The sequence below is a fragment of the Microcaecilia unicolor genome, chromosome 9 (assembly GCF_901765095.1).
Source record: "Microcaecilia unicolor chromosome 9, aMicUni1.1, whole genome shotgun sequence".
In the NCBI taxonomy this organism is placed as follows: domain Eukaryota; kingdom Metazoa; phylum Chordata; class Amphibia; order Gymnophiona; family Siphonopidae; genus Microcaecilia; species Microcaecilia unicolor.
The window spans coordinates 151,194,551-151,214,376 of NC_044039.1; positions in this window are offsets into that span (position 1 = coordinate 151,194,551).

The following is a 19,826-nucleotide window of genomic DNA, read 5'->3' on the forward strand; positions in this document are numbered from 1 at the left end:
CACTAGCAACATTCCATGTAGAAGTCGGCCCTTGCAGATCCGCGCAGGCTTCTGCTTCTGTGAGTCTGTCAGACTCACAGAAACAGAAGCCTGCGCAGCCTTCTACATGGAATGTTGCTATGGAATAGCAACATTCCATGTAGAATCTCCAATAGTAGCAATGTAGAATGTCCAATTGTATCTATTTTATTTTTTTACATTTGTACCCTGCGCTTTCCCACTCATGGCAGGCTCAATGTGGCTTACATGGGGCAATGGAGGGTTAAGTGACTTGCCCAGAGTCACAAGGAGCTGCCTGTGCCTGAAGTGGGAATCGAACTCAGTTCCTCAGGACCAATGTTCACCACCCTAACCACTAGGCCACTCCTCCAACAACAACAGCATGGTACAAATGAAGCAAACTGATAAAGACAAATGATTCCCAGGAAATCATTGGCAATGATTATTATTTTATTTCTCCACTGGAGTCTTGCAGTTACTAGGTAACTGGTTATATAGAGCTTGTTTATTGTAATTGTAACTTGTGTAATTCAGGAATTCTTTGTATAACTGTGACCAGTTTTTGTCACCACATGCAACTGCTACATTTTGTATAATTGCACACAACTTCAATGTGATTGGCGCGTTGCCAAAATGGAAATGCAGTGAGTGGCAAAAAGCAGGTTTGTTCAAAACGTTCCATTTTGAAATTTTCTCCAAAACAGTCTTTAAGTTTGAATGAGTTCCTTCATTTTCTCACACTGTTTTTATGCAGGGCTCCCTGATTTTCATTCAGGATATGGTACCCTAAAATAGTTGAAAAACTAATTCTAACACAGTAGCTATTTTCCTATGTGACTGTATAGTTACTGCTTTGTCAATGGTTCATTTTTAATGTTAATTACTGTAATCCATGTTGAACACAATAAATCAACAAAGGGGAATATATGGTGACTTGTAAAGTGTTATAATGCAAAAAAGAAAAGATGGACAAAAATTCACTGAATACTACCAAAGTGTGACACACAAAACCCAAATCAGTGGAAACCACCATCTTGCACAGGATAATTTATTGAAGTAATTTAACTTCTGAGAGAAAAGACCTCATATGGCCAACACAATGACTATAATGCCAATGAGCAAGTGAATATTCACATATTTCGGCCCATTTATAATCATAGGTCAAAAACTCATCCTATATAATAATTTGCAGCTCTGCACATCCGTCTGGATGCCTGGGTTCATAACACCTGGGTTCGTAACACAGTTCCCATTGGTCCGCCCTGGGGATGACGTCACAAATATTAAATATTGAAAACAAGTAATAAATATTTTGTAATAAAGGGAGTTTTTGACCTATGATTATAAATAGGCAGAAGTGTGTGAATATTTACTTGCCCGGTGGCATTACAGTCATTGTGCTGGCCATAGGATATCTTTTCTCCCAGAAGTGAAATTAATTCAGTAGATTATCCTGTGCAAGGTGGTGGTTTCCACTGATTTGGGACTTGTAAAGTGTTTACACTCCTATTTCATTGATCAATATAAGATTCTTTACACTTTCAAATGTTCAAAAAGTAATCAAGAATAAGAAACCAAAAAGCCTTAATTGCACACATCTTCATACCATTTGTCATAAGAAATCCAATTTAGAGATGATTCCAAAATGAACCTTAATAATGCACATAAGAAGTTAAATAGATCCTACATGTTTCACTGCTCTGTGCTTGGTCTCTAGGCCAAGGGCATGTAACTTCAGCCCACAAGAACTATAGACAAGCCTGGTTTTCAGGATCACCACCTTGAATAGTCATCAGCTTTATTTGCTTGAACATGGTTCATTTGCATAGTTGGATTACCCTGAAAACCAAGCCTGACTCTGGCTTTTGTGTTTCTTCTGGTTGCACTGCCAATCTATTATGGCCAGACAAGCTGTAGTATGAGGCTTTCAGCTCCCTAGGTTGACCCCCAGCACCCTGTCTGTCATCTTTCCAGGTGGGTCCCTGCATTTCTCCTTTCCACCAACTCCTGCTCCTTCTGCAGCTCTTCCCTTTCTGCTACCTGGGTCCATGGGCTGTCTGCCTCCAGTACCACGGCTATTCTTCCACTCCTGCACTCCATGCAAACCGAATGGGCTGTCTTTGCACATTGCGCCTTCCCTGTGGCAGTCTACATCAGAAGAGCACCATCAAGCAAAGGGATACCATAGCTGTCGAGCACTACGGATTTAATGCAAAAAGCTACCTGGAGCCTCACTACATGGTTATGGTGGGATGTTACTATCCGAGCAATGCAGAGAGGGGTTGAGTGTGGGTATCAACTGACATGGAAGACAAGGCTGCAAAATGCATTGAAATGTATATTAATGAGGCCTTCTAAGTATTCCATTGCAATGCACAGAAAAAAAAGAGGGTGGCTTCTAACATGCGGTTACAGTGAGAAATATTTTCCCAGGTCCAGGCAGAGTAGCTTAGCTTGACCCCTTTACCCCAATAGCTTTCCTGTCAGTGCCTGAGCATGAGGGTCTGCATCAGGCCTTCCAACCCAAACCCTGACCCCAAACTTAAACACATCCCTGGTGTCTAGTGCACACCCCAAACTCTGACTCCCTCCACCACCCAGTTCATACCTTAAAGAAGGCAGGAGAAATGCCCGCTCACTCCTTCCAGTGCTGCCATCTTTAAAAACAGCAGTGCCCAGCCACATGTGGAGCATTCTAGGATGCACTGGACAAGGTCAGTTTGCCATATAAGATCATTTTGCCTTATTTGGTAGTCTCCATCCAGCTACCAAATAAGGGAACAATATTCATACATGGCAGATTGACTCCAACCTGGTGCAGCATCAGAGGCAGCAGGATTAAGTGGGCTTTACTCTTGACTCCTTTAAGGTATGAACTGGAGGAAGCTCAGAGGAGGCTGGGGAGGTGTTGGGATGGAGGTGAACTAGACACCAGTGGGGAAGGAGAGATAGGAGTGCACTATACATCAGAGATGCATTTTAAGTCAGGGTTAAGGGGCAGTTTTATAAGGGCTTGGATTGGAAGGACGCCAATGCAGGAAGCTGCAACTTTTTTTTTTAATGTGAACTTTCTGCTCAGGCACTGACAGGAAAGGTGGATTACTGTAATTTGCATACTCATTGCTTATCACATGGCTGTGGAATTTCTTCCTGATAATTGTGCAGTAGAACTGGTGCACTGAGCCATCTCTACCACCTGTTTTTCTGCATCAGCCCCTAAATTCATACTATATATATATATATTGGCTCTGATTAGCCAAATCGATTCATTAGGTGGTGGTAACAAATAAAAAAAAAATAAGATAAACGTTAAGAAAATTAAATCATGGCTAGGAAGAGGATGCTACATCACGTAACCTGCATTTAATTTTAAAATACCTTGCAATCTGCCACCAAACCATAACAGTGGGATTATGCTAGTGATAATGTCACTTCATCTAGAACAGAATTAAAGGTGTACAAACAAGTAGTAGGTAATATATTTTTGACTGGCTTTTGAGAGCCCTGCTTCTTGCTCACTGCATTTGCATATCTAAGCAGGCCACTTGCCTTTTTTTGGCTAAGATCAAGCCTACAGTCTGAATCATGTGCTAAGGATTGTCCCTCCTTGGCCTTTTGGCTGAGACTGAGAACCTATACCGGGAGTGGGGAGGGGAGGTTAACACCCTGTCACCTGATCCCACTGGGGACCTGAAACTAGAAAGATTTAATCTCTGCTTAGGAAACAAAACAAAACAAAAAAAAAGTACACCTTATCTCATTCTGCCTAGCTAAGATACTTCTTTGCAATGGAAGATGATAATATTTAACAACCCAAACCAGAGGGAGTGAACTACCAAAGGCTAAAGCTCAGGTAATCAGAGGGTTCTAGGTTTCAACAATGTGGTGGTTTAATAAGGACTGAAGCTGGGGCCAAAGATCTCAGGCAACTAATTAAAAAAACATAGTGGTCTGTGGAATTAACTGTGACTTGGGCTTACTGGTCTGGGAGTTGAAAGGCCTGCAGACATTTTGCTAAATGACTTCATTCTTTCTCAGTATTACAGTAGGCCTTTTTCCCCCTTTGAAATCTGTATCAGCACTCTTTGGGATTTTTCTCTGTCCCTTTGTGTCTCTGTTTTGCCTGAGGCCAGGCTTCTGAGATTCACAAAGGCTGCTCTGTCTTTGCTGGGCTCTGGGTAAGAGAGAGTCACATGCTTTTTTCCTTCTAACCTCACAGTTATAAACGAAACATCCATCTGTGGCCAGAACTGACCTTGTTTATGTCTGAAGGCCAAATCAAAACAGCAACAGTCCTGAAAGCTGCCTGCTTTGAAAACTCTGCTTCAGTTCATGGATACCAAAGCTCTGCATTGCATATGAGAAGTTAGTCCCCTCTAGGAACAGATTTTAGGAATCTTTAGCTGAAATTATGGAGAAACTTTCTTTTGAGCCATCCAGCAGAAAGTTATGAGTTTATCTTTTTTTGTTACATTGGTACCCTGTGCTTTCCCCACTCATGGCAGACTCAATGCAGCTTACATAGGGCAATGGAGGGTTAAGTGACTTGCCCAGAGTCACAAGGAGCTGCCTGTGCCTGAAGTGGGAATTGAACTCAGTTCCTCAGGATCAAAGTCCACCACCCTAACCACTAGGCCACTCCTCCACTCAGTTAGGCAAACTGGATGGACCGTACAGGTCTTTATCTGTCGTCATCTACTATGATTGCCATGCGAGTCAATTTGAAAGTTCAAAAAATAAAGATTAATAAATAAACCCCAAATTGAAATAATATAAGGTGACTAATTTTTATTGGTCTAACCCAATACATTGTTTACTAGCCTGTGAGAGTTAGAAACCCCTTTCCACAGAATAGTGAGGAAGGGGGTTTTAGTTCTGGAAAGCAGTCAAAAATGTAATTAAACTCAAATTTGTTGCCAGAGAATGTGATAAAAGCAGTTAGCTTAGCAGGGTTTAAAAAGGTTTGGATAATTTTCTAAAAGAAAAGTCCATAAGCCATTATTAAGATGGACTTGGGAACATCCACTGCTTATTTCTAGGATAAGCACCATAAAATCTGTTTTACTCTGTTGGGATCTTGCCAGGTACTTGTGACCTGGATTGGCCACTGTTGGAAACAGGATACTGGGTTTGATGTACCTTCATTCTGTCCCAGTATGGCAATGCTTATGTTCTAAGCTAGTCCAATAAAAAGGAATCACCTTTGTTTCTGTTTTGTTGTTATTTCTATTATCCTTTATTTATATATTTCCAGCATACTTATTAACCTGTATTTTATACACTGAACTGTATGATACACATCCTAAGGACCTGAAAGGGAATTTGTAGACCTATTGGTAGCAATAACCTATCACTAAATTCAGCTTTGGTACCCAAGGATAGGATGGTGGCCAATGTGATACCAATTATTAAAAAGGTCCCTGGGGGGGGGGGGGGGTTCCAGGAAACTATAGACCAATGAACCAGGCAAAATGGTGGAGGATGTTCTGAAAATCAAACATACTCATCACACGGATAAACATAGCTTAATGGATCAGAGATAAAATGGATTCACAGAGGGAAGTCTTGTCTAATCAATCTGTTACATTTTTTTTATGAATGCATGAATAAACATGTGGATAAAGGTGAGCCAGTACCTGTGTTTTCAGAAAGCATTTTTTTTGTTACATTTGTACCCCGTGCTTTCCCATTCATGGCAGGCTCAATGTGACAATGGAGGGTTAAGTGACTTGCCCAGAGTCACAAGGAGCTGCCTGTGCCTGAAGTGGGAATTGAACTCAGTTCCCCAGGACAAAAGTCCACCACCCTAACCACTAGGCCTCTCCTCCATTCCAAAGTTTCTCATGAAGAGTGCTGAAGAAATTAAAAAGTCATGGGATACTTATAATTTCTAAAGCGTTACTAGACGTATGCAGCGCTGTACACGTGAACATGAAGAGACAGTCCCTGCTCGACAGAGCTTACAATCTAATTAGGCCAGACAAACAGGACAAACAAGAGATAAGGGAATATTAAAGTGAGCATGATAAAATAAGGGTTCTGAACAAGTGAATAAGGGTTAGGAGTTAAAAGTAGCATCAAAAAGGAGGGCTTTTAGCTTAGATTTGAAGACGGCCAGAGATGGAGCTTGACGTACCGGCTCAGGAAGTCTATTCCAGGCATATGGTGCAGCAAGATAAAAGGAATGGAGTCTGGAGTTAGCAGTGGAGAAGGGTGCAGATAAGAGAGATTTACCCAGTGAACGAAGTTCCAGGGGAGGAATGTAGGGAGAGATGAGAGTGGAGAGGTACTGAGGAGCTGCAGAGTGAATGCACTTATAGGTCAATAAGAGGAGTTTGAACTGTATGTGGAAATGGATAGGAAGCCAGTGAAGTGACTTGAGGAGAGGGCTAATATGAGCATAATGACACTGGTGGAATATTAGTCGTGCAGCAGAATTTTGAACAGATTGAAGAGGAGAGAGATGGCTAAGTGGGAGACCTGTGAGAAGCAAGTTGTAATAGTCTAAGCGAGAGGTGATAAGAGTGTGGATGAGGGTTCTGGTAGTGTGCTCAGAAAGGAAAGGGCAAATTTTGCTGATACTATAGAAAAGAAACGACAGGTTTTAGCAGTCTGCTGACTATCCAGCTTATAATTGAAAGACAAAAACGCCTATATTGCGACCTAAATCGGGAGATAGGCGTTTATCTCCCAAAAACGAATAACGCGGTATAATCGAAAGCCGAACTTGGACGTTTTCAACTGCACTCCATCGTGGAAGCGTACAAAGTTGACGGGGGCGTGTCGGAAGCCGTGGTGAAGGCGGGACTGGGGCGTGGTTATCACCCGAACAGAGATGGGCGTCTTTCGCCGATAATGGAAAAAAAGTATGCGTTTGTAGCTAGAATTTAGGGCACTTTTCCTGGACCCTGTTTTTTCACGAATAAGGCCCCAAAAAGTGCCCTAAATGACCAGATTACCACCAGATGGAATCAGGAATGACCTCCCCTGACTCCCCCACTAACCCCCTCCCACCACAAAAAAATGATGTTTCACAACTTTTTATTTTCACCCTCAAATGTCATACCCACCTCCCTGGCAGCAGTATGCAGGTCCCTGGAGCAGTTGTTAGGGGGTGCAGTGGACTTCAGGCAGGTGGACCCAGGCCCATCCCCCCCTACCTGTTACAATTGTGCTGCTTAATGCTTAGTCGTCCAACCCCCCCAAACCCACTGTACCCACATGTAAGTGCCCCCCTTCACCCCTTAGGGCTATAGTAATGGTGTAGACTTGTGGGCAGTGGGTTTTGAGGGGGATTTGGGGGGCTCAACACACAAGGGAAGGGTGCTATGCACCTGGGATCTCTTTTACCTTTTTTTTGTTTTTCTAAAAGTGCCCCCTAGGGTGCCCGGTTGGTGTCCTGGCATGTGAGGGGGACCAGTGCACTACGACTCCTGGCCCCTCCCACGAACAAATGCCTTGGATTTATTCGTTTTTGAGCTGGGCGCTTTCATTTTCCATTATCACTGAAAAACAAAAACGCCCAGCTCACAAATTGTCGAATAAAACATGGACGTCTATTTTTTTCAAAAATACGGTTTGGTCCGCCCCTTCACGGACCCATTCTCGGAGATAAACGCCCATGGAGATAGACGTTTTCGTTCAATTATGCCCCTCCACATGCACAGAAGGAGAGGGAGGAGTCGAAGATGACCCCAAGGTTACGAGCTGATGAGACAGGAAGGATGAGAGTGTTATCCACAGAAATAGAGAATGGGGGAGGAGGAGAGGTTGGTTTAGGGGGAAAGATGAGAAGCTCAGTCTTGGTCATGTTTAGTTTCAGATGGCGCTGGGACATCCAGGCAGCAATGTCAGACAGGCAGGCTGATACTTTGGCCTGGATTTCAGCTGAGATTTCTGGTCTGGAGAGGTAGATCTGGGAGTCAACAGCCTAAAGATGATACTGAAAACCATGGGATGAGATCAGAGTACCAAAGGAAGAAGTATAGATGGAGAAAAGAAGAGGTCCCAGGACAGATCCCTGAGGTACACCAACTGACAGTGGGATAGAAGTAGAGGAGGATCCACTAGAGTATACACTAAAGGTACGCTGGGAGAGATAAGAAGAAAACCAGGAAAGAACAGAGCCCTGAAATCCAAGTGAGGACAGTGTATCAAGGAGTAGGCTGTGATCAACAGTGTCAAATGCAGCAGATAGATCGAGAAGGATGAGGATAGAATAGAGACCTTTGGACAGTGGCATACCAAGGGGGGGGGCGGTCTGCCCCGGGTGCACGCCGCTGGGGGGTGCCTCAGCGCGCGCCTGTGGGCTCTGACTTTACTAACTTTGCTCGTTCGCTGCAGCTCCCTCTGCCCTGGAACAGGTTACTTCCTGTTCCGGGGCAGAGGGAGCTGCAGTGAACGAGCGAAGTTAGCGAAGTCGGAGCCCTCAAGCGCGCACCGTGGCACCCCCCCAGCAGCGTGCACCCGGGGGGGGGGGTGTCATTTCGCCGGGGGGGGGGGGCGTGCTGCACCCGGGGGGGGAGGTGCATCGGCGATCCGCCTCAGATGCCATCCAGGCTGGGAACGCCACTGCCTTTGGATCTGGCCAGGAACAGATCATTGGAGACTTTAGTAAGCGCTGTTTCAGTTGAATGAAGGGGGTGAAAGCCAGATTGAAGTGGATCAAGAATAGCTTGAGATGAAAGATAGTCAAGGCAACGGCGTTGAACAGCACGTTCAAGTATCTTGGATAGGAAAGGGAGGAGGGAGATGGGGCGATAGTTGGAAGGACAGGTAGGGTCCAATGAAGTTTTTTTAAGGGGTGGTGTGACTACGGCATGTTTGAAGGCATCAGGAACAGTCGCAGTGGACAGTGAAAGATTGAGGATATGACAGGTAAAAGGGATGACAGTAGGAGAGATGGTGTTAAGTAGATGGGTGGGAATAGGATCAGAGGAACAGGTAGTTAGTTTTGAGAAGGAAATAAGATGTGTATTTTCCTCTTCAGTGATTTCAGAAAAGGAGGCAGGGGTTGGAGGGTTGAGAGAATGTACTAAGGGAAGGAGAGGTGGAGGTGACCTGGTTGAGAATTCAAGTTTAATCTTGTGAACCTTATCATCAAAGAACTCAGCCAGAGTCTGGGGGGAAAGTGAAGGGGGGGTTGGAGGTGAAGGCACTTTGAGGAGAGAGTTCAGTGTGGCAAAGAGACGTCGAGGGTTTGAGCCAAGAGAATTTGTCAACTGGATGTAATAGTCCTGTTTGGCAAGTAAAAGAGCAGACTGGAAGGAGGTCAGCAAGAATTTGAAATGTATGAAGTCAGCATGGGCACGGGATTTCAGCCAAAGGCGTTCAGCAGAGCGGGCACAGGAACGTAGGTAGCGGATTCTAGAGGTCAGCCAAGGCTGGGGTTTGGTACATTTTACAGAACGGGGAATGGGAGGAGCGAGAGTATCCAGAGCAGAGGAGAGAATAGTATTATAGGAAGAGACAGCCTCATTGACAGACTTGGATATAGTGGTAGAGAAGAGATTTGAAACACTGGAGGACAGAGTAGAAGGGTCAATAGCCTGAAGATTCCTAAATGTATTGGTTAAGATTGGATGGGACTGGGGAGGAGGGTGTTTAAGTGTGAAAGTTATCAGATGATGGTCAGAGAGGGGAAGAGTTGAGGCACAGAAACTGGAGAGTGAGCAGTTTGAGAAGAGGATAAGATCAAGACAGTGGCCATTCTGGTGAGTGGGGGCAGTGGAACACAGTTGAAGATTGAAAGAGGATGTTAAAGCAAGAAACTGAGAAGCAGAAGAGTCAGAGGGATCATTAGCATGAATGTTAAAATCCCCAAGAATGAGGGAAGGAGATAGGTTCAAGAAAGAAGGAAAGCCAGGCATCAAAGTCAGTGAGAAAGGAAGAAAGGGACTTATCAGGGGGTCAATAAATGACTGCTACTTGGAGAGGCAGAGGGGTAAATAAACAGATGGAGTGGACTTCGAAGGAAGAAAAAGTGAGACTGAGGTGGAAGAAGAGGTTGAAATCTACAAGAGGGTGAAAGTAGTAGCCTGACACCACCTCCGCAGCCAACTGGGCGAGGAGTATGGGAGAAAAGATAACCTCCATGGCATAGGGCCACGACTGAAGCTGAGTCTTTAGGGTAAAGCCAAGTTTCAGTTAGGGCAAGCAGATGAAGAGTACGAGAAATAAAGAGGTCATTGATGTAGGAAAGTTTGTTACAGACAGAGCCGGCATTCCACAGAACACAAGAGAAAGGCAGGGAAGAAGGGGGGGAGGAGAGGAACAGAAATTAGATTGGAGATATCATGGTATGACCTGCACAAATAGGATGAGAGCTGATGTGGAGGACCAGGATTGGGATTAATGTCCCCAGCGGACAGCAGGAGAAGGAGCAAGAGAAAGTATGGAGAAGAGTAGGAGAGGAATGACGATAGCAACGAAGGTGAGATGTACTCAGATAGAAAGGAGATGAATGAATGGAAGGAAGGAAGGAAATGTTGAAGGTTAAGAGCTCAGAAAAAGGAAGAGGAAAAAAGAGATGGTGAGATGAATACAGAGGGTGGACAATGTGTTCCTGCAGTGTACAGTGGTTTCAGATGGAGAAACAGATTAGGAAGGGACAGTACCAAGAAGAAAAAGTGTACTGGAGCCAAAAGTAGTAACTGGGAGAAAAATAAATGCAAAGATAAAAATGCCCTGCGCATGGCACCTAGAGCCGGATGCCCTGAGTGGATCGGAGTGGACCTGGAAGTCACCCTGGAGAAGGCTGTAAAGGATATGCAGATGAGCTGCAAGTCCTCCACAGCACCTGAAAGGCAGCTGCTGGTAGAGCTAGGCACCTCTCAGCTGAGGAAAGGCTTAACAGGGGTTAGGCTGAAGCCAGCATTCCTCCCCCTGAAGGTCGCCTGATCCTGTGGATAGGAGGCAATGTCCTGATGTGATTTGAGAACTGGTTAAAAGATAGAGAAACAAAGAATAGCATTAAATTATCACTTTCCTCAGTGGTGAAAAGGGATTAGTAGAGTGCCCCAGGGATCTGTACTGGAACTGCTGCTTTTTAATATATTTGAATGACCTAGAAAAGGAAATGACAAGTGAGGTGATCACATTTACAGATGGCACAAATATTGTTCATAAATACGGGTGGATTATGGGAATTGCAGGAGATCTTTACAAGAATGGAGAACTGGGCATCTAAATTCCCATGACTTTTGAATGTTTTCAGCACTCTTTCATGAGGGACTTTGTCAAATGCTTTCTGAAAACCCAGATACTGGCTCAACTTATCTACATGTTTATTCATGCCTTCAAAAAATTAATCAATTATCTCAACAACTTCTCTATCCTTCACTAGCCTCAATCAGGCTTCAGACCCCAGTACAGCACTGAAACAATGCTTACAACACTCCTATCCAACTTCAAGGAAGAAATCAGCAAAATCCTCCTTCTCCAATTCTACATGTCAAGCGCGTTTGACGTGGTCAACCACCAGATTCTACTGAGACTACTAGACAGGATTGGCATTGGAGGCCAAGTGCTTAACTAGTTCAAAGGATTCCTGATCTCTAGGTCATACCAGGTCAAGATGGGTGGCACACTATCCCATTCATGGAAAGCCGACTGAGGAGTACCACAGGGATCCTTGATCTCACCTACACTGTTCAATATTATGATACTGTCCCTAGCTACATTGTTGGCAAAATGTGGCTTCAATCTATTCATATACGCTGATGATATGTCAATTTACATCCCATTTGAAAGAGGCTGGAAGGAATCAGAGACCAGATCAGCCAGGGGGGGGTCAACATCCTGGAATCCAGGGCCACCACGTTCAAACTAAAACTCAACACAGAGAAAACACAATTTTTGGTCATAACATTGAACCACTGCAAGGACGATTTTCCCAGTATCAACATTGAAGGGACGACCTACCCCATCACTGACAATCTGAGAGTCCTCGGAGTTACAATGGATCGCAATCTGACGTTAGAAGAACAGGCATCCAATGTCACATCAAAAAAGTTCCAAACGGTGTGGAAGCTCAAATGCATCAGAGGATACTTCCTGAAAGAGGTATTCTGCATGTTGGTCCAAACACTGGTTCTATCACACGTGGATTACTGCAATGGAATATACGCAGGCTGGAAGGAACTAATCCTAAAGAAACTACAAATGGCTCAAAACACCACCAACAGACTGATCTATGGAAAAAAGAGGTTTGAGACAGGGATCCCACTTTTACAAGACCTATAGTGGCTCCTGATCAAGGCTCATATAAACTTCAAGATATGTACCATATCCTTCAGGATTTTTATTTTATTTATTTATGTTACATTTGTACCCCGTGCTTTCCCACTCATGGCAGGCTCAATGCGGTAGGCAATGGAGGGTTAAGTGACTTGCCCAGAGTCACAAGGAGCTGCCTGTGCCGGGAATCAAACTCAGTTCCTCAGGACCAAAGTCCACCACCCTAACCACTAGGCCACTCCTCCACTCTATGGCCTTGCCCCTGAATATATGACTAACCTAATTAATCTACCACTATGAAACATAAGCCCAGAAATTATAAATTACCTCACCCTCTATTACCCCAAATGTCAAAGCCTGACATACAAATCAGTCTTTGCATCAGGTTTCCCATATATCTGCACAAATAGCTGGAACATGCTTCCCATTGATATAAGAAGCATAAACAACTATGTGATCTTCCACAAACACCTAAAAGCCTTCTTTTTTTAAGAAGTTCTCCTATGAAGACATACTGTAATGACAAAGCTACACCAGCAACGCCCCAGCCGTTACTTTAGCCCACTATGCAAAGGTAGAGTCAATGTTAGCCTATATTAACAAGTTAGTAACACAAGATGTAACCATATTGTTCGTTTATGCTGTATTGGAAAATGTGGGATATAAATGTCGAAATAAATAAATAAATGCCAGATGGAATTTGATGTGGCAAGTGCAAAGTGAGGCATTTAGGGGAAAAATAAACCCAACTATAGGTGTTCAATGCTTGGCTCTGTCCAAGAAAAAGAAATCTAGGCATTGTTGTAAATGGTACATTAAAATTCTTAGCTCAATGTGCCATAGAAGTAAAAAAAAGCAAATAGAATACTAGGTATTATTTGGAATAGAATGGAAAATAAAATAAAGAGTATTATAGTACCTCTGTATCAATTTGTGGTGCAACTACACCATGTGTGTGCATTTCTGGTTGCTTCCTTAAAAAAAACAAAAAAGATACACTGTAGCAGAAAGAGAAACAGTTCCAAGAAAAGATCATGAAAATGATCATGACAATGAATGGCTCCCTTGAAGAAGTTAGGGATCTTTAGCTTGATGAAGAGATGAGATGACTGAGAGAAGATATGATAAAGGTTAAGGAGGTTAGATTGAGAATAGGAGATGGTATGAGGTCAACAAGATGAAGCAGTCTCGTCTCCACCCCCCACCCCCACATCTCCCCCATGCAGTCACAATTTTAATGCACCCAAAAGAAAGCAATCAAACCTATCAGCTACTGCACCACATTGTTCTTTATTGTTAGTAGCATTTTTATTTGATATCACTTATATTTTCAAACATGCCGGCTTGTGCAGCACTCACACTCAATATTCAGGCTAGTTTATAATCATCAAATACTGGATTCCTAAATCTATCCCAACACAACTTTTATATATCCAGCAGCAAGTTCCAATATATAAGGCTTAGTTGCTATTCTTCCAGAACAGTCAATATTATGTATTCAAACACTTATATCTTCAATCAGATCACATATCTCTCACTTGATTTCATATCAGTTTCGCTAGAACCTCAGTGATGTGAATCGCTGCCAATTTAAGCTCCCGCGATGTATACCACATCAAAATCTTCACCGGTTCATTTTTTATAAATATAAATGTGTATATATATATATACCATCTCCAAAAATTTACAAAAAGGACTTAAACTTGTCAGACCCAGGGGATCATCTGCCCGACATGCACGTTTCGCCCAACATGGGCTGTCTCAAGGACATTCCCCTGAAATACATAAATTGCATATTTAGTACTCTTTCCAGACCACCGCTCTAAACCTATGTCCAGAACAACTTCTCCGACAGATCTAATTTAAAGAGTCAGACTCACCCCGTGCTTTCTCCAGCGTCAGCTCAGCAAAAGCATTTAGTCAGCCAAGATGGTGCTGGCGTTTCTCTAAATCAGTTAAATATCTACTCAGAGACTGACGTATCTGGCCCCGCCCCAGGGCGTTCCACCGGCAGCAGACAGCCAATCATGTACTGCTGTCGGTGGCAAAGAGGATATTACTTCAAATCAGGGAAGCCCATTCAATTTTGGCATTTAAACCCTCCGGTACAACTGTCTAAAGCATAAAAATATTAAATTGCTCTCTAAAGTTCAAAAGTTTCTTTACTGACTCACCCTCCTCCCGATTATCTATACATTCTACAATCCTCCATCTAATATCTATGTACACAGAAGAAGTATTGGTTTCATCGGTTAGAATAGTAATTAGTTCTAAATGATAATCATTGTGTCATTTGGTGGGGGTGGTTTTAAGGACTCCTTGTATTCATGCACAGATGTTTTTACCTAGTAAAGGACCACCAAAAAAAAGCATCATGTTATGAGAATTAAGTGCTCAATATTCAGAGTTTCTATTTATAAGTACAAAGGTTCTTTAAACATTAATTAGGTAGAAACCTGGGAGCATTTAACATATTTTTTTTCCCCGTGTATACATCAAAAGAAAAAGATGGTATTTGGGAACTTGCTCCTTTTGTTTAGTGAAATGCAGTGGTATATTACAAAAATGCACTTAATTTTTTTTATTACTAGTATTTCAAAGAGAGGTATTGAATAATGAAGGAAGAGCTTCCTTCATGCAGAAGTTCTGTCCAGAATCAGTCTAAATGTACCAACATTGTTCAGTTCTGTTGTATATACTTATTTCTTCTTCAAGTCTGTTTGGTTGTAAAAGGCTTTGTATAATGTTTTGTTTTGGAATCTGTCTCCCAGTTGCATGTTTTTATGTAAATGAGTGTGATTTTATTAGGCAGACAAACAATACACCAGCAAAATACAATAGCAAGCAGCACACTATTAGCCGCCAAGTTCATACAAAGTTAATTATGTTCAGTGGAAAATAAATCTGTTGGCTACCTGCTATGTGAATATTCCATCACTGTTTTATTATTATTGCTACCAAGTATTACAAATTACAGGCATTTGCTTTAAACTTTTATTGTTTTAATTTGTTTATCCAGATCTTATATGCACATGGTATGCTTGTTAAACTTGAAGGTGAAACCTAAGGGTGGTTAAACAATTTGGTATAAACTTGTTGTGCTGTAGAAGTTGTTTACTTTTGCAATGTGTGTATGGATGCCTGTTCTGGTGTGTGCATGTGATAATGTTTGAATAACTGTCTATACTTATGGCTATGATTTCTGAACATGTGGCATCATTAAAGGACAGACTTTTAAATGCCCAGTTGGGTATATATGCTAATTTCAACTTTGTTAAATGTTTCAGACATATTCATTGACTTGCTCCCATGATGTTACTGAATTCTATTATTCTGTCTCACTGTATTTCCAAATGTAAGCTACATTGAACCCGAGTTTGCTTGGGATAATGTGGGATATAAATGTCAAATTTAAAAAAAATCCTTTATCCTGCATCTTTTAAGGCACTGCCTATCCAACTGAATGGTGATACCACAAGGAAAGCAAGTTTGGTCTAGTGAAGACTAACTAAAAATAACCTGTTCCTTAGCTGGGCTCTAGTTTTACCATATTGAAAATGCAACCATACTAGGCCTTTGTGGTTATGTTCCACTAATAAGTTAAATAATTAACTGACTTTCTTGAAAGGATGATCCCCCAGATTCTATATAGCACGACTTACATTCCGTGTGCCAATCTGGATTTGCATGCACAACCAAGCCAATCAGCACTGACAATTACCATTTAATAAACAATTATTGACTCTAATTAGCATTAATGCACACAACTGTCAAAGCGTATTCTGTAAAGTGATGTGTGTAAATTCTAAGGTGCATAGCTGAAAAGGGGGTGTGTCCATGGGTCTGAAATTTATGGGGCATGGGCATTTCTAAAAACTATGCACGTTGTTATAGAATACACCTGATCTGTGCCAAATTTAGTTCTCAGCGTTTACACTAAGTTTTACTTGGTATAACTGCCCGCAACTACATTTACTCACGCAGACGGGCACTAGGCATCAAACATATAAATTGCAAGTGACCGACTCATCTGGACATGCACAGTAGAGACTTCCCTGTCTGTCCCGCCCTTGCGTCAAGACGTGATGACGTCAGAGGGCGGAACAGAGAGGGAAACGGAGTCGGACTGTTGGACACTGCTGCTGCCACTGAAGCCTGGAAATTAACATCGCGCGCACCAACTTCCACCCTCCCCCTCATCCCCGCTGCTGCTCCCACCCCCATCCGTATCGGGCTCCCTGCACTGACCTGACAGCGCCTCTCACCTCCATGTGGAAGCGCTGCAGGCAGCAACAGAGTGATCTGCTGCTGCCTGCAGTGCTTTCACACGGAGGTGAGAGGCGTTGTCAGGTCAGTGCAGGGGGCCCGGCACGGAGGGGGGAGGGAGTGGCAGTGAGGAGGGTAGCGTTGATGGACGGGAGGGGAGGCCAAGGGAAAGAGGAGGGTTGCTGGATATGGGGGGGAGGATCGGTGGATGGGGTGAGGCCAGGGGAGAGAGGAGGGCTGCTGGATGGGGGGAGGCCAGGGGATACAGGACAGCTGCTGGACATGGGGGGAGGGCAGGGGAGAGAACAGAGTTGCTGGACATGGATCGGGGGAGGGGAGGGCAGAGAAGAGAGGAGGTTTGCTGCACATGGATGGATGGAGGTGAGAATTATTACATTTTGCAAAACACAAATCTCGCCCGTTTTAACGGGCTTAACGGCTAGTATTCTATAAACCATGCTGAAACTTAGGCATATTTCTTTTTGGTGCCAATATTCTAGGCGTGATATATAGAATCTAGTCCTATATAACCTTTGGATGCATGACTAAGAACAAAAACACACACTTATTTATTCAATATCACAATTCTTCATGTACAGCCACAAACCAACCTTTTAGGGTGGACTTTGTTCTCAATGAGCTCCTTTTATTATCGACCAGATAGAAAAGATAAGAGTTTTCAGTTCTGACACAGTGTAAGTCAACACAAGAAAAAAAATATAGAAAAAACCAGATCTGCATGAAATAAAACATTTATTTTGATTATTTTGACTTATAAAACCAACTTGTCCCTGAAACATGCTCAAAACAGAATAATCCATTTGTGTAACAAAATGTAAACTTCTACAAATGAGATGAAGTGATAAGGTGATTCCATGTGCCTCAGGGAAAGGATACTTTAATTTTACTTCAATTTAATTTCAATATATTCAATCTTTATAACACCAGGCTTCCAAAGGCAGATTACAACAACAGTTAAGATGAACCCATCAGGAAACAGGTGTGTCAACCTCCTCTCCCAGCCCCACCCACGGCTCCCCCTGTGTACAAACCTTTTAAGAAGTCTTCAGTGCTGCAGTACCAGCGGCAGCCATACTCACAGACTGCCTTGGCTTGCACCCTGCCTTTCCCTCTGACCTGTCCTGCCCCTCCGAAAACAGGAAGTTGGGGGGGGGGGCAGTAGCCATGAGGGGGCCTTGGAGGTTTGGGCCCCTCCTTCAGACAGTTTCTTACCTCCTGCCAGTTTGCCAATTGCTATGAAAATGACTTCAGCTCAGCACCACCACGCACTTTGACTGCATTACAGTTCAAAGTGTAGCCAGCATCAATTTGATAGTGATGGGAGTGGGAGGAAGACAGATGTTGCCTAAGAATCCAGAAAATCCAAACATCTGGACTGACTCGATCCCCGAGCAGTCTGAATTTTTGGCCTTCTACTGTAGTACTAACACTAGGGGACATGCCATGAAGCTAATAAGTAGTGATTTTAAAACTACCTGAAGAAAGTATTTTTTTTCATTCAACACCTAATTAAGCTGTGGAATTTGTTGTAGGAAGAAGTGGTGAAAGTAAAGGTATTTGGTGCTTTAGGCGATCCTTCAGTCCTCAATTAAGCTTTCATGCCTCACTACCAGGATTTTCCATGCATGAAAAAGGCCCTTTAAAAATTGTGCAGCATTATACATGGATATTAGAAGGGTGCCCACTGCCAAGATGGCACATTATACATGGATATTAGGAGCATGCTCACTGATAAGATGGCACATTAATAGTGGCTGAAGATCCTATGAGCCTCCTGAGTTAGAAAAGAGTTATCTTATAACTGTGAGGGAATGTGAGGATGGAACTGGGAAGAGCCCTTGGAGGGGAGGCAGCACAACTCCTGTCTTGCAATGGGGAGGATTCCCAGGTCCAAGAGAACATGCCAATCTGTGCCTGAAGGAATGGCCAGCACTGCCCACGCAGGAAACTTCCTCTGTGTTCTGGTCAATGGACAGGGAGAAAAGAGGACAATGCTCACGGAGAGGGGATGCAAAGAAGGAGGTAGCAGGTCATCTGTGGGATCTAGATTGGACTCAGGATGCAAAAGCCCTAGAGCTGGTAAGAAAAAATTAGTTAATCTGTTGCTCTGGGAGGGTCTGGTGGGAGGGAGTAAGTGCCATAATATAGTACAAGGTTGGTATATGGGGGGGGGGGGGGGGTAAAATAAGGGTAAGTTCTGTTGAGGTTCCTGTATTTTTGCTTAGGGTTAAAGCTATTTAGCTGCTTGAGGTATATTAAATCAGGATGGTGTGGTTGGATTGTGATTTGGAAGGGGGTCTGAGCCTTCCCTGTTGATTGGGGGATGACGGGGGAAGGGGCTGTGGGAAGTTGCTGGTAAATGAGGAGCCATGGGATGTTAGTGTGACTGTGTGTACATGGCATGCATGGAAGAAAGGGGGCTGAGGAGGTGAAATTTTGCTCATGGAAAGTGAAGGGTGCCAATAATCTCATTAAAGCTAAAAGCCTTTTAGAGGGATACAATGCAAATGACCTTCCTACAAAAGAAGCAGGGAATGGAAGAGAGATGGGTGTGAGTAAGGTGGATTGAGGAGTGTGTTGGTGTGGGATATCAAAAAAGAAGAAGCGTGTTGCAGTCATAGAAGACAACTTTTCAAAGTGATTGGGGTGTTAAATCCAAAGGAAATTACCCCACACTGGACACAGTCAAGGAGTTTGCTCAATATTAGGGATGCTCCAGCACCTATGATTGTAGTGGCTAAAGTCAGTGGAATTTAAGAGTGTGAGGAGGGTAGATATGTTATTATCCAAGGCCATATTAAGAATACAGAGGTAACTTGTGAATGCACCCTATTCTTAGAATCTGACTTAGCTGATCAACACTGTGAGTAGAAGGATATATATCATTGGGGGAGTTTCAGTCTGGTCTTGGGCTTGTGAAAGATAGGTTCGGTCCCACCCCACAACATGTAAGAGAGAGGGTTTACGAAGCAGGTACATGGAAACATGCAGGATTTAGGAGTGGTGGATGTGTAGAAGTGGAGGCGCCCTGCAGAGAGGGATTATACTTTTTTTTCCCAGTCATACTCCAGAATAGATATGTGGTGGCCGGGGGAGGAGAATTTATGGAAGATGGTGTGTGACACTGGAATATTGACAATATCTGTGTTTCATTGTTCCTGACACTTTGAGTAGACTCAGAGCAGGGCTAGGAGTTGTGGTAGCATTTTAATGAGGCCTTGGGAAGGATGAGAAAGCCAGGAGGTTAGTGGAAAAGAAATAGTGTACACATTCTGTGGGATGCAGGTCAGGTGACAGAGGGA